Source organism: Syngnathus scovelli, chromosome 8, assembly GCF_024217435.2.
Source record: "Syngnathus scovelli strain Florida chromosome 8, RoL_Ssco_1.2, whole genome shotgun sequence".
Lineage (NCBI taxonomy): Eukaryota > Metazoa > Chordata > Actinopteri > Syngnathiformes > Syngnathidae > Syngnathus > Syngnathus scovelli.
The window spans coordinates 1,514,977-1,538,140 of NC_090854.1; the positions used below are offsets into that span (position 1 = coordinate 1,514,977).

General features: G+C 46.8%; 2 long non-coding RNA genes and 2 other non-coding genes across 5 annotated transcripts; all 4 read right to left on the reverse strand.

Moving 5' to 3' along the window:
• Nucleotides 1-13,203: 13,203 nt before the first annotated feature.
• Nucleotides 13,204-15,657, reverse strand: LOC125973220 (uncharacterized). Its single transcript, XR_007483080.2, has 3 exons — nt 13,852-15,657; nt 13,419-13,636; nt 13,204-13,349 (listed from the first exon to the last, which is right to left on the reverse strand). It is a non-coding gene; the product is annotated as an uncharacterized lncRNA (long non-coding RNA).
• A 378-nt stretch (nt 15,658-16,035) lies between these two features.
• LOC125974401 (U5 spliceosomal RNA) lies at nt 16,036-16,150 on the reverse strand. Its single transcript, XR_007483520.1, has one exon. It is a non-coding gene; the product is annotated as a U5 spliceosomal RNA (small nuclear RNA).
• A 440-nt stretch (nt 16,151-16,590) lies between these two features.
• Nucleotides 16,591-22,718, reverse strand: LOC137840549 (uncharacterized). Of its 2 annotated transcripts, XR_011087281.1 has the most exons (4): nt 22,672-22,718; nt 22,424-22,540; nt 20,478-20,587; nt 16,591-19,945 (listed from the first exon to the last, which is right to left on the reverse strand). It is a non-coding gene; the product is annotated as an uncharacterized lncRNA (long non-coding RNA). The 2 variants fall into 2 exon arrangements; XR_011087280.1 differs by having other exon boundaries at nt 22,424-22,703.
• LOC125974387 (U1 spliceosomal RNA) lies at nt 22,313-22,474 on the reverse strand. The gene has a single exon (XR_007483514.1). It is a non-coding gene; the product is annotated as a U1 spliceosomal RNA (small nuclear RNA).
• Nucleotides 22,719-23,164: the final 446 nt, after the last annotated feature.

The following is a 23,164-nucleotide window of genomic DNA, read 5'->3' on the forward strand; positions in this document are numbered from 1 at the left end:
TGGGGAGATTCAACTTGTACAGGCGATGCCCCAAGGCCTTTGTACATCGCATATGCGCACTGTCGATTGGGGAGACTCAACTTGTACAGGCGATGCCCCAAGGCCTTTGTACATCTCGTATGCGCACTGTCGATCGGGGAGATTCGAATACAGTCTCTCGTCATGAGCAAAACACCGGTGTGTTTGTGGTGCTGTACGCGGACAGCGACACAAACAGTGTCCACTTGATGTCCGGGCCCCAACCGTCGATGGGCGACAGCTGCACTGCAATGTCCTTCGGAGGGGTGTGACAGACGACATAGTGCTCCGGATCCACAGGCTTGTAAGTGCCCGGAACAGAGTCTTGCACGGCCACAAAGCTGTACGTGACACCGTGGGCTGCGCGAACTGTGTTATGCAGCATAGTGTGGGGCATCTTAATGTACACTAGACTGTTTGCGGGCGTCGGGTCCACCACCAGTCCCGTTTCGGGTGCCGTGATGGTGGGAGAACTGCCCGTTAGCTGCTTGCACAGCTCTGCGTGGATGTACGGGCGCCCGGTATCTTCATTTCTCACATCGATGTTACGTTCTTTGCACATGGCGACCACTTGTCTCATAGACATCGTTCTCATGCACTCACGCATACTTGGAATACGTTGGACGCTGCTGCTGCTGCTGCTGCTGCTGCTGCTGCTGCTGCTGCTGCTGCTGCTGCTGCTGCTGCTGCTGCTGCTGCTGCTGGCCACCGCGGGCCGATGCGAGGCTGATGTAACGGTACTGGTCTGCGGTGAGCCCGAGAGTCTGGCCACTATGGCCGCTTTGTCAACGGCTCTGCCCCTGTCCATGATCACAATATCCGGATCGCTGCACATAAACTGGAGTTGAGTAGTGTTGTATTTTACCAGGACGCGATCCACAGCCTCATCGTGGAGTGGGTGACTCATGGTGCAGTCGTTTTCATTAGGCTGAACTGTCTCTTGGAGCGTGCGTTCGGCCGGGTGAAACAACATCTCTTCGGCCGGGTGAAACAACATCTCACACAACATATCATGGCCAGTTTGTGCGTATCCTTTCAGAGTCATAATTGTATGTCTACCGCTGCCTTGTGGCAGCCAGGCCTACAAAAAGATAGGAATGCCTGAGGGAGTTTCACCAAGATGAATTAGGAAAAACTGAAATAAAGTTGATATTAAAACATAGGTGGACGCAATGTCTGGAAGCTTGTGTTTAACAGAAAGCTGTTTGGCAACAGTGAACAACGGACAAATTCAGCAAGGTAATTTAATTAGCCGTGACCCAGATTTGTTCCGGCGATGCTGCGTCCACAACGCTATACGATCATGCAATAGCATACAATGAGTTTAGGGTCTTTTCTTTAGGATCTTCAACAAGAACACCCAGGCATACCATGAAAGAATGTTGATGTTAAAATGTTGGTGGAACTATCAGACTGCGCAGATCCATCCATCCATCCATCCATCCATCCATCCATCCATCCATCCATCCATCCATCCATCCATCCATCCATCCATCCATCCATCCATCCATCCATCCATCCATCCATCCATCCATCCATCCATCCATCCATCTTCTTCCGCTTATCCGGGGTCGGGTCGCGGGGGCAGCAGCTTTAGGAGGGACTCCCAGACTTCCCTCTTCCCAGCCACTTCGTCCAGCTCATCCCGGGGGATCCCAAGGCGTTCCCAGGCCAGCTGAGAGACATGGTCTCTCCAGCGCGTCCTGGGTCGTCCCCGGGGTCTCCTACCGGTGGGACATGCCCGGAACACCTCCCCAGGGAGGCGTCCAGGAAGCAGCCACCTCATCTGGCTCCTCTCAACGTGGAGGAGTAGCGACTCTACTCCGAGTCTCTCCCGGATGACCGAGCTTCTCACCCTATCTCTAAGGGAGAGCCCGGACATCCTGCGGAGAAAACTAAATTCGGCCGCTTGTATCCGAGATCTCGTTCTTTCGGTCACGACCCATAGCTCGTGACCATAGGTGAGGGTAGGAGCGTATATCGACCGGTAAATTGAGAGCTTTGCCTTTTGGCTCAGCTCTCTCTTCACCACAACGGACCGGTACAGGGTCCGCATTACTGCCGACGCTGCACCGATCCGCCTGTCGATCTCACGCTCCATCCTCCCCTCACTCGTGAACAAGACTCCAAGATACTTGAACTCCTCCACTTGGGGCAGGATCTCATCCCCGATCCGGAGAGGGCATTCCACCCTTTCCCGATCAAGGACCATGGACTCGGATTTGGAGGTGCTGACCCTCATCCCGACCGCTTCACACTCGGCTGCGAACCGTTCCAGCGAGAGCTGGAGATCACGGCCTGAAGAAGCCAACAGCACCACGTCATCTGCAAAAAGCAGAGACGCGATGCTGAGGTCCCCAAACCGGACCCCCTCAACGCCTCGGCTGCGCCTAGAAATTCTGTCCATAAAAATTATGAACAGAATCGGTGACAAAGGGTAGCCTTGGCGGAGTCCAACCCTCACTGGGAACGAATCCGACTTACTGCCGGAAATGCGGACCAGACTCTGGCATCGGTGATACAGGGACCGAACCACCCTTATCAGTTGGCTCGGCACCCCGTATTCCCGAAGCACCCTCCACAGAACCTCCCGAGGGACACGGTCGAACGCCTTCTCCAAGTCCACAAAACACATGTGGACTGGTTGGGCGAACTCCCATGCACCCTCGAGGATCCTGCAGAGGGTGTAGAGCTGGTCCACTGTTCCACGGCCAGGACGAAAGCCACACTGCTCCTCCTGAATCTGAGGTTCGACCTCCCGACGGACCCTCCTCTCCAGCACCTCTGAATAGACCTTACCAGGGAGGCTGAGGAGTGTGATTCCCCTGTAATTGGAACACAACCTCCGGTCCCCCTTCTTAAAGAGGGGAACCACCACCCCAGTCTGCCAATCAAGAGGCACTGTTCCCGATGTCCACGCAACGTTGTAGAGGCGTGTCAGCCATGACAGCCCCACAACATCCAGAGCCTTGAAGAACTCCGGGCGGATCTCATCCACCCCCGGGGCCTTGCCACCGGGGAGTTTTTTAACTACCTCAGTGACTTCGACCCCAGAGATTGAAAATCCGCCTCGGAGTCTCCAGGCCCTGCTTCCTCAATGGAAGGCGTGTAGGTGGAATTGAGGAGGTCTTCGAAGTATTCTCCCCACCGACTCACGACGTCCCGAGTCGAGGTCAGCAGCACGCCATCCCCACTGTAAACAGTGTTGACGTTGCACTGCTTCCCCCTCCTGAGACGCCGGATGGTGGACCAGAATTTCCTCGAAGCCGTCCGAAAGTCATTCTCCATGGCCTCACCGAACTCCTCCCACGCCTGGGTTTTTGCCTCAGCAACCGCCGAAGCTGCGTTCCGCTTGGCCATCCGGTACCTGTCAGCTGCCTCCGGAGTCCCGCAGGCCAAAACGGCCCGATAGGACTCCTTCTTCAGCTTGACGGCATCCCTTACCGCCAGTGTCCACCAGCGGGTTCGGGGATTGCCGCCACGACAGGCACCAACGACCTTACGGTCACAGCTCCGGTCGGCCGCCTCAACAATGGAGGCGCGGAACATGGTCCACTCAGACTCAATGTCCCCCACCTCCCCCGGGACGTGGGAAAAGCTCTGCCGGAGGTGGGAGTTGAAGCTCTTCCTGACAGGAGATTCTGCCAGACGTTCCCAGCAGACCCTCACAGAGCGTTTGGGTCTGCCAGGTCTGACCGGCATCTTCCCCCACCATCGGAGCCAACCCACCACCAGGTGGTGATCAGTAGACAGCCCCGCCCCTCTCTTCACCCGAGTGTCCAAAACATGCGGCCGCAAATCCGACGACACGACTACAAAGTCGATCATCGAACTGCGGCCTAGGGTGTCCTGGTGCCAAGTGCACACATGGACACCCTTATGCTTGAACATGGTGTTCATTATTGAAAATCCATGTCGAGCACAGAAGTCCAACAATAGAACACCGCTCGGGTTCAGATCGGGGGGGCCGTTCCTCCCAATCACGCCCTTCCAGGTCTCACTGTCATTCCCACGTGAGCATTAAAGTCACCCAGTAGAACGATGGAGTGCCCAGAAGGAGCGCTCTCCAGCACTTCCTCCAGGGACCCCAAGAAGGGTGGGTACTCTGAGCTGCCGTTTGGTGCATAGACACAAACAACAGTCAGGACCCGTCCCCCCACCCGAAGGCGGAGGGAGGCTACCCTCTCGTTCACTGGGGTGTACCCCAATGTGCAGGCGCCCAGCCGGGTGGCAATAAGTATACCAACACCTGCTCGACGCCTCTCACCGTGGGCAACTCCAGAGTGGAAGAGAGTCCAGCCCCTCTCGAGAGGGCTTGTACCGGAACCCAAACTGTGCGTGGAGGCTAGTCCGACTATATCTAGTCTGAATTTTTCTGCCTCGCACACCAGCTCGGGCTCCTTTCCAGCCAGAGAGGTGACATTCCATGTCCCAAGAGCCAGCTTCTGCAGCCGGGGATCAGACCGCCAAGGTCCCTGCCTTTGGCTGCCGCCCAGCTCACATTGCACCCGACCCCTTCGGCCCCTCCCACAGGTGGTGAGCCCATGGGAAGGGGGACCCACGTTTCCATTTCGGGCTATGCCCGGCCGGGCCTCATGGGCGAAGGCCCGGCCAACAGACGCTCGCCTTCGAGCCCCGCCTCCAGGCCTGGCTCCAGAGGGAGGCCCCGGTGACCCGCGTCCGGGCGAGGGAAAACAAAGTCCATTTGTGGTTTTCGTCATAAGGGGCTTGGGTGAGCCGTGCTTTGTCTGACCCCTCACCTAGGACCCGTTTGCCATGGGTGACCCTACCAGGGGCATGAAGCCCCCGACAACATGGCTCCTAGGATCATAGGGGCACGCAAACCCCTCCACCACGATAAGGTGACGACAAACGCAGGGGACTGCGCAGATCCGATGATCCCAAAGACTTGAGATGAGACAACATTGGAAAAACTTCTTTGTTGACAGTGTCTGTAAGTCACTTCAACGCATAAGTTTCAAGTGCACATAGCTAATGTTGACCAAAATATGCCATAGAAGCTAGAGAGGAATTGAAACGAGAATCTTCTGTTCCGTAGTCAGATGCATTATCCATTGTGTCCATTGCCCCAGAATAGGTTGTACCTTCCAAGCTTGCGTGTAATAGTTTTGAAAACATGATTCAACCGGAGTTAATACGGCCGCAACGCAGAGTACTTATCACTATACGATCATGGCTTATATGCGGAAGCATAAAATGAGTTCAAAACCTTTAGGATCTTCAGCCAGGACACCTAGGCAGACCATGAAAGAATGTTGATGTCAAAATGTTGGTGGAATTATCCAACTGCGCAGATCCGATAATCCCTAAGAGTTGGGGTGACGCGACATTGAAAAAACGTTTTTCTTTGTTGACAGTGTCACTTCTTTTGTGGCTTACCTCTTCTTCATTTCACATCTAAAGTATTGTATCATATTACCTTGCGGGTTATACCACACCGTACATACCATATCATGTCGCCCATACAACTCATGCATGAGATGCGGTGGCTGAGATATTCAGGCGATGTGTTGCTACCCCATTGTGCTCTCCACTTATCATTTCATATCACATCCTCGCCGGATTTTCATTATCTTCATATCCAAAGTACCTTGGCACAACGTACATAATGTGATGTGTCAACACAAGTAGTCCAAGACGAGGCGACCGAGAGTTTAAGGTGATGGATTGATAATCCGCTGTGCTCTACACGCATGGATTCCCATCCTCGTCGAAGGATTACGGCTGGGTCAGGGGCGAGATGACGGTTGTGTCAAACAAGATACTGCTGACATCTCAGCGTCCACCAGAACAGATCGTGAAAACAACACGTCAATGCGTCATGAACCTTCTGATCTTCCTCAAAGAACGTCACTTTCTTATTCTATCTCTCGGAATCCAAGAAAGTCATTGATTGCTTAAACTGTTTTGCTGATATAGCCATATCTGCACGCAACACTTTGTGCATTACTTTTTGTTTCTTTTCTTACGAGACGAAGCCCATAATCTTTTTTTTCCCCTCACCCTCAGGGGTTAATCGTCTCACACTGTGTGTAGGGCGTTCCAAATAAAAAGAGCGAGGAGTGTAAACAGATTTTTAGTGTAGTCAGATTGTAGAAAGCAATCTGTATCGCACTCCTCGCGAGAAAAATCAATATTCTTCCTCACTTGTTTTTTGTCTGCTGATCCTTTTCTCTTATTCAGATATTCAGTTAGCACTTTGAACCTGACAGTGGTTTTAAATCTGGAATCTGGCTTGTATTTGACTCTACATAGTAATATTTATACTCTTTGGCGGCTCGTTGGTACACTGGTTAGCACGTCCGCTTCACAGTTAGGAAAGTGCGGGTTCGATTCCACCAACAGCTGTTGCATGTTGTTGATGATGTCTGTTGTTGGGTTAGGAAAACTAAGATGTGGAGTAACGGTTTGTTCTTTATTGGCAACATCTTGGAATTATTTAATGGCGGTCAATGCACACGGCACTTCAGCAGATGTAACAACACTCCCCATCTCCAGGTCAGAAGGTTTTATACTGTCCGGAAAAGGCGGGAAAGCGTCACCTGACTATTTGGTATCTATGTGTATAAAAGAGTCACTGCCCTGTGTGTGTGTGTGTGTGTGTGTGTGTGTGTGTGTGTGTGTGTGTGTGTGTGTGTGTGTGTGTGTGTGTGTGTGTGTGTGTGTGTGTGTGTGTGTATGCGTGCGTGCGTGCGTGTGTGTGCGCGTGCGTGCGTGCGTGCGTGCGTGCGTGCGTGCGTGTGCACATGTGTCCGTGTGTGCGTGTGTGTAAGTGCGAGTACGTGTGTGTGTCTATTCCATGGTGTAATGGTTAGCACTCTGGACTTTGAATCCAGAGATCCGAGTTTTAAGTTTCAGTGGTACCTCAAATATTTGGTCAAATAGTATTTGATAAAGTAATCACATGTTCTCCGAGTTACAATGTCAACTGGTGGAACTTACTTTATATCTTGGATGGTTCGAAAGCAAATGCTCTTCTAGATTACCGTATAATGTTGGCATGGTGTATCCTCTGAATCTAGCAATACAAGCTGAGGTCTTGGTGGAACAAAAATTTGGAAATTCCAATCCAGTACATTGTGTATAGCACTATGAGTGTGTAATCACTGCTTCCACTAATTTTGTCAGTTTAGTAAAATGAGCGCCTTAGAGAGTGCATTGTGCTTCGAAAAATGATCCCCCTCCTTCTGTCACTGCCAGGGTTCCATGATGTAATGGTGAGTACTCTGGACACTGAATCCAGCAATCTGAGTTCAAGTCTTGGTGGGACCTCAAATATATTGTCATATAGCTGGGTAGAAATTGTGAAATGGTTGCTTGTATGCTGCCCAATGAAAGCCTATGCTTGTATACACCTGAGGGTTCCTTGAACACTCGACTCTGAAACCAGTGATCCCAGCTCAAGTCTCGGTTGGACCTCAAACCTTTGGTCATATACGGTCATATGCAAAAGTTTCATTCGTATGCAAAATCAATTTCAAGATTTTCCTTTATAAATCATTGGCTGTTCAGATCAGCAATATCAGTTAAATATATCATAGCGGACGGAGACAATGATATTATAAAAGTGAAATGAAGTTCATGGGATTTTCAGATTTGTCAAGAAGAATGGTGAAATATACCTTCAATCAGAATCCACACTCATTGGATGCTATAGGAAGTATCTAGAGTAGTGGTTCTTAACCTTGTTGGAGGTACCAAACCCCACCAGTTTCATATGTGCATTCACTGAACCCCTCTTTAGTGTTTTTTTTTTTTTTTTTCAAGACAGAGATGTTTTTACTGGTGCACAAAATGAGCCGTGCATAAACATCACCTTGTTCAAAGAATGAAACAAGCACAATGCATAAATTCACAACAAATGACATACCAGCAAATCAGTGTGACTTCTGCTTTTGCCTTTGCGAGACCAGTTCAGATATGTGGATATATAAATCAGGTGTGTCCGGACCTCTGCAGTGGAGGCTCTGCCGAACCCCTGAAACCGACTCACCGAACCCCCAGGGTTTGACCAAACCCAGTTTAAGAACCACTGGTCTAGAGGCTGTTATTTCTGCAAAAGGAGGATCTACTAAATGTATATACCTGCCTACTTTTGTTGAAATAATGATTACACACTGTCTGCAAATCCAATAAACTTCTTTTCACTTCTCAAATATCACTGTCGCCATCCACCGTGTATGGATTCGGGCTAGCGCCCAAGATTAAATTGGGCTAGTTAATCAACAGCAATGTTTTAAAGAAAGGCTCGTCTGGGAGTTGAACCAAGGAACTCCCACACCCATAGCGAGAATCATACCTCTAGACAAACGAGCCACAACGAGAGCTTGTAGACCATGTTACATTCCGTGTAACGTTGGCCTGTCAAACGCTCCACATAATGATAACAGTGTTTGCAAGAAGAGCTTGTCCGGGAGCTAAACCCGGGCAATCATGCACCCTAAGCAAGAATCATGCAAGAATCATTCCCCTGTACCAATGAGCCCCATAGTTGACCAGCTGACCCCGTTACATTCCGATTGGTAGCCCATGTGGCATGGACCTGCAGACTGAATGTCAGTGATTAATGGAATAAATGGAATCTGGTTGGCCTAATGCTCCTAATTCCCTAACTTCAAGCCCTAACGCTAACTCTAAAACCCTAACAATAACCAAACACTAATAATTAACCACTAACCTGCTAAGTCGCTAACGGTAACCCCGTGTCCCTGTAAAACAATGCTCTAGACCTTCTTGCTACGTTTCACACAATAATAATGATGAGTAAATCATCAGATACCTCTCGTGCATACACTCCAACAAACGTTAAGTAGATGTGCGATCACTTGTGTTGGGTTGACAGCATTTATCTGAAATCAATCTCAGAGACGGTAGGTCTTTTTTGGCTTAGCGTTTTCTTCTGCGCAGAAGGACGCACCCCAGACACACAGCAAGTGTGGCTGAGATCCGTGCTCTTCTCGAGTTTAGCCGTGCCTTTTATTGAGAAAGAAACAATTGGGCAAGTGTACATGATCGGGTAGGTTCCCAAACAGGAAGGACATTCCATAGTTATATCTCATTAAAGTTAAAGTCAAGTTAAAGTTAAAGTCCCAATGATCATCGTCACACACACATCTGGGTGTGGTGAAATTTGTCCTCTGCATTTAACCCATCCCCATGTGATTTTGATCCATCCCCTGGGGGAGAGGGGAGCAGTGAGCAGCAGCGGTGCCGCGCTCGGGAATCATTTGGTGATCTAACCCCCCAATTCCAACCCTTAATGCTGAGTGCCAAGCAGGGAGGCAATGGGTCCCATTTTTATAGTATGACCCGGCCGGGGTTTGAACCCACAACCTTCCAGTCTCGTAGAGGGCGGACACTCTACTACTAGGCCACTGAGCTGGCTACCACAGAACAAAGGGGATACTCCTATGGACGGGGCAGTATGGACGTCTCATGACCATTAGCTTAACAAAGACGTAGTCTTAGTGCCTCTGGGAATACATCGCTGTGCCGTACTCATGACTTCAATTTAAATAAGACCTTTGTCTGCTTCAGCCATCCCATGACAATCTCATGATCTGTACATGTCTAGCTAACTGTGGGGCTTATTGTATAGCGCGGCTAATGACTCCAGTCATTAGCCGGCCATATGCCCCCAAGTCATTATCACGAGGCCAGACTGTCACATACTGCGAAGAATCTTGCACACAAAAGTAGTCACATAGAATCCAATGATAAAGAGTATATTTCTCCCAACAACTTGCATGAAGTCTACTTAACCAAACATTGAGTAAATATGGGATAACGTAAAAACTGTCCCGGTCATAAATAGAAACTACAAGGTATAATAAAGAACTTCTCTTTAGCTAAACAAGGAACAAAGGTGTCCTGTTCATAACTAGTGAGAGCCTCTCACAGATAAGACAAGGAAGGGAGTATAAGAATTCCCTAAAACCTGGCAGATGTGTTGGCCTTGAGCGAAGGTATGAGACCTCCGGTTCAGGCCGGCCAGCGCTTCTACAAAACTAATTATCCTGACATTTCCCCACTGTTTATCACATATTTGCTCAAATTCACACATCACCGTAAACAACCCCTTTTCTCGACTCTCAGTTGTTGGATCACATTCATGAGGACAAATATGTTTACACCAAAGGATAAACGTTGCGATGTCATCATTTAGAATCCCACGGATCTGGGAAACGTCTGGTAACACAGATGCAGGAATTTTGCCATCAACATCATCATGTTGCCGCTCAGACATTAGGTATATCTGAGCAATCTCGTCCCCCATGGGCGATATTACTGTAGTGACGAGACGATTAAACCAAGCATGGAGACATGGCATGGAACATCCATACAAGGTGAGCATAGCAGCAACACTGCAACTGATGGTAAAATTGAGGACACAAGGGCGTTATACTTCCCAAAAGCCGTCATCCACTTGTAGTGCTCTTTCCTCCTCGTTTTGAGGGATCGCAGGCCTGCAATCGCCTCCGTCAGGCTCCCATCAGGGGCGGTGTTGTTGGGGATGAAGGTGCAGCATTGTTCTCCAAACATTGCGCAGACGCCTCCTTTCTCAGACAACAACATATCATGAGCATTGTGGTTCTGGATCGACATTAGGGAAGGCGTGGCTAGCTGTTCATGCACTGCCTCGAGCCCTGCTTGTGTCTGTTTGCCCAATTTCTGCATGTTGTAATGGATGTAATTTATCCTGTCTACGTTCTTGTTCATCGTTCACCAGCAGCAAATGGAGGACTCCCATCCTGCTGCAATTTGGTCATTTAATTCTTATTAATCAGGAACTCCTCTAGGGACTCCAATTGCATCAATTTCGGTCAAATCATTGTCGCCTCTCAAATTTAAAGATATTTTGGTTTTTACCAGCTTTTTTCCCAGATCTTGGCATGTTGATGTATATACAATTTTGCTTGACTACATTCTCTGAAAGCAATGGCTTTTTTTTTTTTCCTTTTTTCTCTCAATGGATATTATATAGAATGCTCTGTCACACATTTCACAATCCAGTAGTCGTGACAGATTTCACACAATCTTTGGTCAATGGCAACGGTACAACATAAATAATCGGTCGCAAATCCATACATATGACATATTCAATTTTTTCTGTCTTTGCAGCTTGTTTTGCCATAAGCAATCAATTGTTTCTTTTTTCAGTTACTCTTATAGTTAGTTACCTGAAAAAAATTTATCCACATTCATTCTAGATATTCATCCCATTCTTTAACATCTACAGCGGTTGTTGACAAAGTACACATATAAACATCATACATTCATGGCAGTCCAGATCCGACACAGCAGATCGTCCTGCAAAGGTCAAATTGATCTTTTAAATTGAAGGCATTCAGTGTTTTTGTTTTTGTTGAAACAAGCTCTACAAAAAAAATAAAAAAATTGTTTTGTTTTGAAAATGTTTTGAATATGAATCAAATCCATATGTTGTATAAAGCTGACTGACCTGCCCCACTATCCCTCCTCTTGAGCCATGTGACACGCACCATGGCTCAATATTGCTGCCCATTTGCATAGGTTCTTCGGTAGGGTAGGTCATTTATAGTGCCAAATCACTAATCTTGCCCCTTTTTTCGTCCATAATGGAACTTCACTCTATGGACTTTGTCGCTGCATATCTTTAAAAATGTTTCAGTGATTTAATCTGCTTCTTGTGTGTATAAAATTTGAAGTGTCTTTTGTGCTGCAGCTTTGTGGTTCTGTCTGCAAGCTTGTTACCTCTTGACACCTTATCAGTCTTGTGTGTGTGTGTACTGCACACGTGCACATAGCTACTTTTCGTGGCAATTGGACTGTTTTGACAACTAGCTTAGCAAGTAAATGGATGGCCTCCACGAATGGGGAGCAACTCAGCTAGCAAATGATTAGACATTTTCACTTTCTTGTAGTTTCTTTAGTTACTTTTCAATCGTTTTCTCATTGTTTATCATAAGAATCTTGGAAATTTGAATACAAATCAAAATGTATGTTTTATTTTACTCGACTGTATGATTTAGAGAATCCATATATAGTAAAGTGTTGTATTACTACATATGATTTCATCATTATTTAATTTGACTTTCGTTCCAAAACGCTTCTTAATTTTTCAGTTCACACATCTTCTACATGTGTTACTGGTTCTCCAGTTTTTTTTTCTAGTTAATTATCAATCGATTTTTTTAGCATTCAACCTGCTCAAAATCACTCTTTCATCAAAGTCGCTCTATTAATTTTCTATAGTAGTCGCCAACAACTTCAACCATTCAACCTTTCATTCAGGCAATCATTCATCAATGCTCATCATATGCATCTCACACAGTCTCCAAAAAGGAGTCTTCCTATCACATTGGTCCCATTTCATCCAAGCTCACCACACAACATTCATATATCATTTTCAACTCAAGTTTCTTGGTAGAACAATCCACTAATTCAAAAAATAACTTAACAAAAACAAACAATTGGCAAATTAATCGGAATTGTTTCTTTGTTTTTAAATTTAAAGAACTCAATCTCTCAGATTTAGCTTGACTTTAGAATTTTGTATAATCTTGTAACACAACCAATCAATTATTCCTATTAAATGTAGCATTGCAAAATCTTAAATTCACAATTTAGCTTCTCCCAATTCCTGAAAGCATGTTCTGTTGTTTTGTTTACTCCGAATTTCTGTCACGTCCCTGCGTCACCGGACTCCCAGCCAAGCCCCAATCAATGAATTGCCAACACCTGCTACAGCTCGTTAGGTCCACTACTTAACCTCTATGCATTCTGCCAGTGGTTGTCAGTTCGTCTCCTTACCCTGCCCGTGACACCACTGCCTTTTGGTCCCCTGAACGATCTCTGTTGCCAACTGTTTCCGTAAACTGACCGACCACGCCTGATCGCCGCAAATCTTGACAACCTGCCTGCCTCCGACTACGACTACGCGCTGTGCTCTGCTGCTCAGCCACGCCAGACCGCAAGTCCAGTGTTCCACTTCCCCTTTCCCCCCTTTTCAATAAAGGATCGTGTGCACTTGGTTGTCCTGTCTCTGACCCGTGACAATTTCTCATGAGGGCTTGACACTAACATGCACTAGTGTGGATTAGTTTCTGCTCGCAAACAGATTTTTTGCGGTTGTCATCGTTTTGGCGAATGATTTGACCCACATGCAGGAAACCAACTCAGAAGTTCAGAATGAGTGATGAGTGTTTATTGGAGGAGATGCGGTGGAGGCAGAGCGGGAGGATCTGCGCTAGGAGCAAGGAGCAGCAACGGCGGAGCGTGTGGAGTTCAGCCAGACGGGGTGGATCTTGGCGGTGAGCCGTGGAGGGAATCTGCCAACAAAATACACAAGGCTTGGTCAGAGGATACGACGTGGCTATGGCGGAGATCTTACAGCAGACCTGAGGATCAGGAGAACGTGGCGTCGATGAGCAAGAGGGTATCGAGGAGCCAAAGGCACAACCGTGGAGGTGATCACAACAGGTAGGACACGACGAGCAATTGACAGCATGCTCCTTAAGAGCCCTCCTTTAACGGGCCTGATGAGCTCCAACTGGGTCCTCTGCCACTCTGCTCACGGTTGCTCCCTGTGGAAAAAGGAGGTACACCACCCCGGACCCTGACAACGGTAAGACAAAACCAGGAGTTACTGTAGCTACTCTCTGTAACGTAAATTAGTCATGTGTAATCTCTAAAGCCAAAATTGACTGCATATTTACTGCTGATGACTCCTAACATCCTATCACATTTTAGGGCTTTTCACACTGCACGTTCTTAGCCACGGGGCTATCCTTAGCCATTTTCAATATGAATTTATATTAAAGGAGAACTTACCAAGTGCGAACAAAGTCCATTGTTGTCAATAGATCCGAGGCAACGGTTGAAGATCCGTGCAAAGGTGGGTGCTAGTTGTTCAGCACAGACTTTCAAGCAGGAATGTGACACGCCGTCTGGGCCCGGTGCCTTCCTGATGTTTTGTCTCCGGAACATGTGGCACACTTCTTTCTCGCGGATCTGGAGTACTCTGCAAGAGAGTAGGTGACAACGGTGGTGGAGGAGTGGACAGAGCGGTTGTGGGGGGAGGTGAGTATGTGGATTGTGCTGCAGGAGGTCCTGTTGTGTGGGAGGACCGATCAAACCTGCAGTAGAACCTGTTTAGCTGGTTTGCAAGCCTTGGGCTCTCCACAGGACAGGGGGTTCGTTTTTTGAAGCCCGTGATGCTCTGCAGACCTTTCCACACTGTTGAGGGATCAGGATTGGCAGAGAGGTGTCTCTCCAGGCTCTCCCCGTAATACTTGCTGGCTTTCCTGACCTCTCGGTTCAGTGTGTTTCTGGTCTGCTTGAACAGGTCCCGGTCGCTGCTCCTGTAGGTCTCCTCCTTGACTTTGCGCAGCCTCCTGAGGTTCGGTGTAAAACAAGGTTTGTCGTTGTTTTACGTGTGGTGAATTGTCTTTGTTGCTCCGCTGGTCTCCAAAAAAACACTTGGTGGAAGATGGCTGGCTGAGAGAAGGAACACTTCAGTGACACACGGCTGATTGGGAAAATATTTTATTCAACCGATGTCAGAGTGAAGTTTCTCCAAATATTCGAGTGACCCAAAAGCAAAGATGTTAGCTGCTCCCTCTCGTCTCCCAGGCATCGTATCTCTTATACTCTTATATCGCTTTGAATAACAGCTGCGGTTCGACTCTCAGTATACTTGTTGTTTTCGTTGTCCCTAAAAGGCCATCTACTCGGTTCTTTTGTGGTCACGGACAACTGGCCCTTCTACATTCTAGGTACCTATACATTACTGAAACTAAACCTCCCTGTCCAGCACAAATAACCTATGCGTAATCCCACTGCTGCCGGCCCGGTGTTCTAAGGCAACATGCAGAGACACATGCAGGCTAAAATTTACAACATACGTGCAGAAGGTCTTAGTCTGCACACACAGATTCTCACAAAAACTGATGTATGATGTGACAGTGTCAGTGAGTTCATGCAGGTCTGAAGTTGCAGCTTCAGAAACTCCCCAATCGGTGCAGTCAAAGCAAGCTTGGATGTCCTGCCTTGTCTCCACTGTCGACTTCCTCACAGTCCTCACAATAGGCTTAGAAGTCTTTAATTTCTGCCTGTAGGCCGGGATCAGATGAACGAACTACACAGTGGTCCGAGAGTCCTAAAGCCGCACGAGCCACAGAGTGGTATGCATCTTTAATGACGGTGTAGCAGTGGTCCAGTGTCTGTGCCCCTCTGGTGGGACACGTTATGTGCTGTCTGTATTTGGGGAGTTCATGTGCGAGGTTCGCCCTGTTAAAATCATCCAGAACAATGATTAGTGAATTTGGTAGAAGTTTCTCCATGTCTGACACCTGGTCAGCCAGCATCTGCGTGGCTTCACTCGCACGTGCGTGCGGTGGAATGTAAACAGCCGCCATGACGATCGAGGAGAACTCCCGTGGTGAATAGAACGGCCGGCAGTTCATGAAAAGTGTTTCTAGGAGAGGGCTGCAAGACTCTTTCAACACCGTGACATCAGTACACCAACGTTCATTAATATAGAAACAGAGACCACCTCCCATTGATTTTCCAGTGAACTCCGCGCTGCGATCTGCACGCAATAGCCGAAACCCAGCTAACTCCACGGCGTGGTGGTGGGTGCGTCCGTCAAGCCACGTTTCAACGAAGCACAGCGCGACGTATCTTCTCAAGTCCGTGTTCTTTGATGTGAGGAGCAGGAGTGCTTATTGGGGGGGGGGGGGGGGGGGTTATTGGTTTTTATTCAATAACAATATTTTTTTGCCAAATTGCAATAGACTGACATGTGCCCATTCAAATGGGTACCACCAGACATTAAACTGCATTGATAAACGAGGGCTTAAACGTGATTGTCTGTCTGCACTCGGCATAATTTCTCTGTTTATGTGAACATGTTCACATATGTGTCGGTATGAATTATGTGAACGTATGACTGTCGCGCGGAGAATGATATAGGTGGCTATCCGTTGCGATATTGATATTTTAACAGAGAAAGAATGCTACGCTTTCGCAGAGCATCAAAAATATTGAGATAGCCTCTTATATTTCCTCCCCACGGAAATCTTTAGTAAAAGGCGAAATATTTATTCCATCTGAAGAGAAGAAAGAGAGAGCTGATAATCTGGGTCAAACCGGGCCACCCCACTGCTGGTCAACCAAATTCACAGGCGTTCTCACACTCAAATTGCAGCAACCATTCCTTCTAATACAAACAATAGACGTTCATAGATTTACTATACTTACAAGGACTCAACTTAAATAGAAGGTTTAAACGAGTATTTTGTGTTCATTAATGTCTTTTTTACTTTAAACATTGTTGGCGCACAGGATTGTAGGTACCTGATCGAACACTGACGGCGCTCGTTCTTTCAAACGGTATCACCTATCGATTGGGCGACTATTTTGCAACAGTTGTATGTCTTGGTACGTGTACTTGTAAGGGATCGGACAGTACAGCCAAGTGCGTAGCGACAGACTTTATTGTGGAAGGGGATTGTTAGAGATTTGCTCACTCCAACTTATTTTGCAAGAACCAAACAGGAGACAAGCAAGTTCTTTTAGACACCTGCAGGTGGAGAGTCCATTCGTCGCTGTCTGAACAGCGATTATCGAATGAAGTCTGAAAAGTCTCCTCCCTGCAAGGGCATATTTATTAGGAGGAACAGAGTGGGGGTGAGAGTGGACAGGTTTGGTGAACCCCCGGCCTCTGGTAAGATCAGAGCAGGGGGTGTTTTACGATGTTGTGGGAAACAGAACAACTTTGATTGCTTCCTCTGCAGCTAGTCAATCAGTTCAAAAGATCTTAGCACTTTGTTCTACTACTTTTGTTAAGACAGGACAGGCGAGTTTAATTATTACAGGTTACATTCCAACATAATCATAGGATCAAGATAACCTGGAAAACCCTAACAGGGATGATGGGAACAGCTGGCGCTAGAGCGACGACCGGGCTGGAGAGGACAAACGATTCTGCAGGATTTCCAATAGTCAAGCGAGTCAGTATCTCAGGGACTGATGAGCGAAGCAGCATCAAGGGACAGACTGACACTTAGGTGTGCGCTGGCGGCGCTGATATCTCGCTGTCCATGAGCCCGTGGCAGGTGACGGCGATTCCACTGACAGGTGGGCGTGGTCCTGTCGCAGGTGGCGCCAGCACGTGACAGTACTTTTGGTATGAGAGAATGGGAAATGATCCCATCTCTGTGTTTTATTTGAAAATTTGTAATTTCATAACTTTATTCAACACAAATCGGGAAACAAAATACGATCGTAATTTCTCAAATGGTTTCTCAAATTTCAGAAATGCTCTATATCTCTCTTGTGTCGCAAATAATTGAGGCTTTTGACGTTGCTGGCATGGTTTGGAGTGTAATTCACCTCCACTGCGATGGTGGCTGTAATATTAGGTGAACTACGGTAGTAGGAACCTTTGAATAGCGCGGTATTCCTGAGGGGTGAATAAACGAGGGGGGACCCTTTTGACTGTTCAATCCTACTACCGTCTCACGTCTGGTTCTTCAACGTATTACTATCAATTATAAATTAATAGATAACCCAACATGGTGTCAGAAGTGGTGCTAAAAGGAAGATACCACGGAGTTGGAGGTCCCGGACATTGAAAGCCTCACAAAAGGGGGAGCAGGTGCAGTCCGTGTGCGTGACGGTGAGGAGACGCAAGCATGAGAGGTTCCATGTGCCGCCACCGGAGAAATTCACGTTCAAGCCAGAGGAATGGCCGAAGTGGATAAAGCGCTTTGAAAGGTTCAGAGTAGCATCCGGACTGGAAACACAACCTGAGGGAAACCAGGTAAATGCCTTAATCTACACAATGGGAGAAGCGGCCAAGGATATCCTCACGTCATTAAGATTGACTGACAGAGAGATGACCGCCTATGGAACGGTGAGGGAAAGGCTAAATGCACACTTTATTTCAAGAAGAAATGTAATTTTTGAACGAGCCAAATACAATATGTGACAGCAAGAGGCGGGAGAAACTGTGGACAGCTTTATTACTGCACTTCACTGTCTATCGGAGCATTGTGGCTACGGTGCGTTGCATGAAGAAATGATCCGAGACAGATTGGTGGTCGGATTAAAAGACAAAAAACTCTCAGAACAATTGCAGCTAGACCCGGACTTGACTCTAGAGCGGGCCATGACAAAGTGCCGTCAGAGTGAACAAGTAAAGAAACAACAAGAAATGTTGAAAAGTAATTTTAACATGGAAGCAGCAAGCGCGGAACTCAACAGCGTCAGCCTGAAACAGCGTCAGCGAGCCGACACTGCCACCTGCTGGAAAAGTACGGGAGGGCAACAAAAGAGGACAATGGTTAAAAAGACGTTCTCAGAGACCCCAAAACAGACAAAATGTGGGAAATGTGGCGATTTGAAAGGACACAATCCACAACAATGTCCAGCAAGAGAAGCAACATGCAATTTGTGCAAGAAAAGAGGACATTATGCCAAGGTGTGCCGCACAAAAATGGTGCATGAAATGAATGTCACAGAAGAGAGTGATGATTTATTTTTAGGGGCACTTAGCAATGGCCAAAATGATGACCCATGGATTGTAACAATATCAATGGGTGGCACAGACACAAAATTCAAAATGGACACTGGCGCCGATGTCACGGCGATACCAGCAAAACTCTACAACGGACAGTTGGCAAAGCTGGAGCACGTCAGCAGAGTTGTGCGTGGGCCAGGAAATGTACCTTTAACGGTGGAAGGAAAATTCAACACTAAACTCCACAAAAATGGCAAGGAAACAATGCAAGACATTTATGTCGTGAAAGAACTAGGATTCCCACTATTGGGACGGCCAGCACTAAATGCACTGAAGTTAGTAGCTAGGCTTGATACAGTGACTCTCGACTCAAAAGCTAGAGTAAAACAACAGTTTCCCAACCTGTTCAATGGATTAGGGAAATTGGAAGGAGAATACGACATTGTGTTGAAACCCGATGCAGTGCCATTCTCAATCTCTACGGCAAGACGTGTTGCGCTGCCACTACTTCCAAAGGTGAAGGAGGAGTTGGCGAGAATGGAGTCACAAGGCGTCATCAGTAAGGTGGAGGAACCACCCGAATGGTGTGCCGGAATGGTAGTGGCGCCCAAGCCCAACGGAAAAGTACGGATATGCTCTGACCTCACAGAACTAAATAAATCTGTGCAGAGGGAGCGACATCCACTTCCAGCAGTGGAACAGACACTAGGACAACTTGCCGGAGCCAAAGTATTTTCCAAATTGGATGCAAATTCTGGATTTTGGCAAGTACCGCTGTCGAAAGGCTCGTCTCTGTTGACGACATTCATTACACCTTTCGGGAGATTCTGTTATAAGAGATTGTGCTTTGGAATATCGTCCGCACCTGAGCACTTCCAGAAGAGAATGTCACAAATTCTAGATGGATTGGATGGTGTTTTGTGCCAGATGGATGACGTGCTTATCCTAGGAGCTACGCAGGAGGAGCATGACAGGCGACTTCATGCAGCACTAACACGGCTCCAGGATGCAGGCGTCACACTCAGTGACAAATGTGAGTTTTTCAAGTCAACAATAACATTTCTGGGGCAGATTGTGGGAGCCTCAGGAGTGAGTGCTGATCCAGACAAGGTGAAAGCGGTGTCCACCATGCGGGAGCCGAGAAACATCACTGAAACCAGAAGCTTAATCGGCATGGTTAATCACCTGGGGAAATTCCTACCACATTTAGCAGACAAAACAAAGCCATTGAGAGATCTACTCAAGAAGACTAACATGTGGACATGGGGATTGCAGCAACAAAAAGCTTTTGAAGAAATCAAAAAAGAACTTACGACACCACCAATACTTGCATTGTACAACCCGAACGCTGAGACAGTGGCATCGGTTGATGCCTCCTCATATGGGTTAGGAGCAGTGCTTCTGCAGAAACAGGATGGAAAAGTAAGACCAGTTGCGTACGCGTCACGCGCCCTTACTACTACAGAGCAGCGCTATGCGCAAATTGAAAAAGAGGCTTTGGCCACAACATGGGCATGTGAACGCTTTGCAGAGTTTCTCATTGGCTCTACTTTCCACGTGGAAACGGATCATAAACCATTGGTCCCACTCCTGGGTTCACGACACCTAGACGATCTTCCACCACGCATACAGCGGCTGAGGATGCGGCTCATGGGGTTTTCATATGACATTTCGCACGTACCAGGCAAAAGTATTGCAACCGCGGATGTGTTGTCAAGATCACCGATGAACAGCTCAGAAGATCAGCTAAAGGAGGAGGAAATTGACTTGTATGTGCACGCTGTCATGGCTAGTTTGCCAGCAACTGACAGCCGAATTGCAGACATCAAGAAACATCAAGACAACGATGTCGTGATTAGTCAAGTAAAAAAATATTGTTCTGAAGGGTGGCCAGAAAGGTTCACGGCGCCATCTATCATTCAGCTATACTTGCCATTCTCAGGAGAGTTCAGTGTGCAAGACAGATTGTTGTTGAAAGGCACTCGGATTGTGATTCCAGAAGCTCTACGCTGCGACATCATGAGTAGGTTGCACGACGGACATCTGGGAATACAAAAATGCAGGGAGAGGGCGAAACAGTCAGTGTGGTGGCCAGGATTGAGCAAACAAATACAACATGACATAGAGAAGTGTGATGTTTGTGCTCGAGAAAGAGTGGTCAATAAAGAGACATTGATTCCAACCGAATTCCCAGAGAGGCCTTGGTCGAAGGTGGGAGCAGATCTATTCCAAAAAGGGAGTAAAGTATATTTACTCATTGTCGACTACTTCTCCCGATTTTTTTGAAGTTGCTCCACTGAAATCTACAACATCTGAAGCAGTAGTGGAGCATTGTAAGTCCATATTCGCGCGACATGGGCGCGACATGGAATACCACAGGAAATGCGCACGGATAATGGGCCACAATTTGCATCAGACAGTTTCAAAAAGTTTTCACGGGACTGGTGTTTCGAACATGCGACGTCTAGTCCAAAGTTTCCACAGAGCAACGGGGAAGCAGAAAGAGCTGTCAGAACTGTGAAGAGTCTGCTAAGCAAATCCAGTGACCCATATTTAGCTCTAATGGCATACAGAGCGACTCCATTGGCAAATGGATACAGTCCAGCTGAGTTGCTGATGGGGAGAAGAATAAGAACGCAACTTCCAACTATCCCTTCACAACTGGACCCAAGATGGGCAGACATGGAGACATTGAGAAACACCGAGCAAAGTTCTCGACAGAAACAGCAGAGACATTTGAACACTCGACACAGAGCACATGATCTGCCGCGTCTGCATCCAGGTGACAATGTCTGGGTGAAGGACATGAACGAAAGAGGGACAATAGTTTCCACGGCAGACACACCCAGATCATACCATGTCGAGATGCAAGGAGGTATCCTGCGGAGAAACAGAGTACATCTTTCTACTACTCCTATTGCACCATCGACTGAAATTGTCCAATCAGAGACTGAGGGGGGGCACAACAGTGTTGTTGATGACCCGACGAGCACACACAGCACGCTGGTTGATGGGAGTCAGCGAAGACAAGGAAACGAGAGACGCTACCCTACCAGGGAAAGACAACCTCCAAGCGGATTGAAGGACTACATTACTCAGTAGTTAGTCATATATTTCACAGTTGAAACTGATAATGGTTCAGTAGTTGAAAGGAGTGTGTATTACGGAAGATATAGTAACAGTTATATTCTCAACACTTTCATGAAAAGTTTGGTTATTATAGTGACGTTGAAAATAATAGGATTCCTACTCAGAAAGGAGGATGTAGTATTAGGTGAACTACGGTAGTAGGAACCTTTGAATAGCGCGGTATTCCTGAGGGGTGAATAAACGAGGGGGGACCCTTTTGACCGTTCAATCCTACGACCGTCTCACGTCTGGTTCTTCAACGTATTACGATTAATTATAAATTAATAGATAACCCAACAGTGGCGTTCGATATTTTACATTTGAATAGAAATCTGTCAGTTTACTTTAGGAAGTAAAAGTTGCTTTCTAGAAATCCATACTTGTAATGTATGAGGAACAACAATCGGGCGAATTCTTCAAAAAGACAGACCTACAGCTGACAAAAAGGTTTTGATACGTTCATATCATGTAACGAGTCGGGAACGTGGTAATTACATATTTCGCATTTTACTAATTTGTTTGAAACAGTTTAGCAAGCAAATGCACAGTTCTAGAGTACAGTTAACATGCTCAATGGCGTTCAGACTTAATCTATGTGCGTACAATTGCGTGTAACTTTTGCTTTAATCAGTAAGTCCGGGGGGAGAGCGCGAACGCTGTCCTCACCCACAGAAGATATGCAGTCAAGATTTCCCACGATTCTTAAGTCGCAGGAGTCGGCACTTCCGGAGTGCAATGGATGATTCTCACCCTGGGTGATTTGCCTTCTTGTTCAGGTTGTCTCCCGTGCCAGGCAAGTATGAATAGTAGAAGTTACCGGGCTGACGTCTTTATCGCACACGCCATCTTCAGTCACGGGCTTAATTGCTAAAAAGGTGTGGCACACATACACACTCAGCGGATGAAACAGGATTTGTAGAACTGTTTAAATAGTACCATTTGTCATTACAAAACCAAAGTATTATAAATTAAGTAAGAAATAGATTAAGAAACACTACCATCATGCTTTGCTTCTTTTTCTACCCTTCATTGCCCCTACCCCCACGCCTTTGTTCACCTCCTTTTTCTTAGAGTCGCCATCTAACGGTGATGGCAGCAACCATAACAAACCATAAAAAATCGTAGTAAAATAATATATGTGCAAAAACATGCCCCTTAGCATTGCCTCTTTTAACCTGAGAACCCTAAAACTGTATGAATTTGTGTTTATTGAAAACCACTGAATATTATGTTTTTTTTTCTGAACAAGTTTTGAAAATGACATTTTCTTAAAAAATTGAGGATAAGAATTGTAATAAAAATTCTTGGAACAATGATAGGAAAATATCAAGCAATGAAACACATTTTAATTATATTTAGAACGGTTACATAAATTCTTGCTGCCTCTCAAATCGAAATGTCTTACATTTAGATCAGACCCCATCAAGTCATAATTGACTGCTTAACCCTGTAAGAATTAAGCGAACGGATTGAAATGGTTCTCTAGCATAT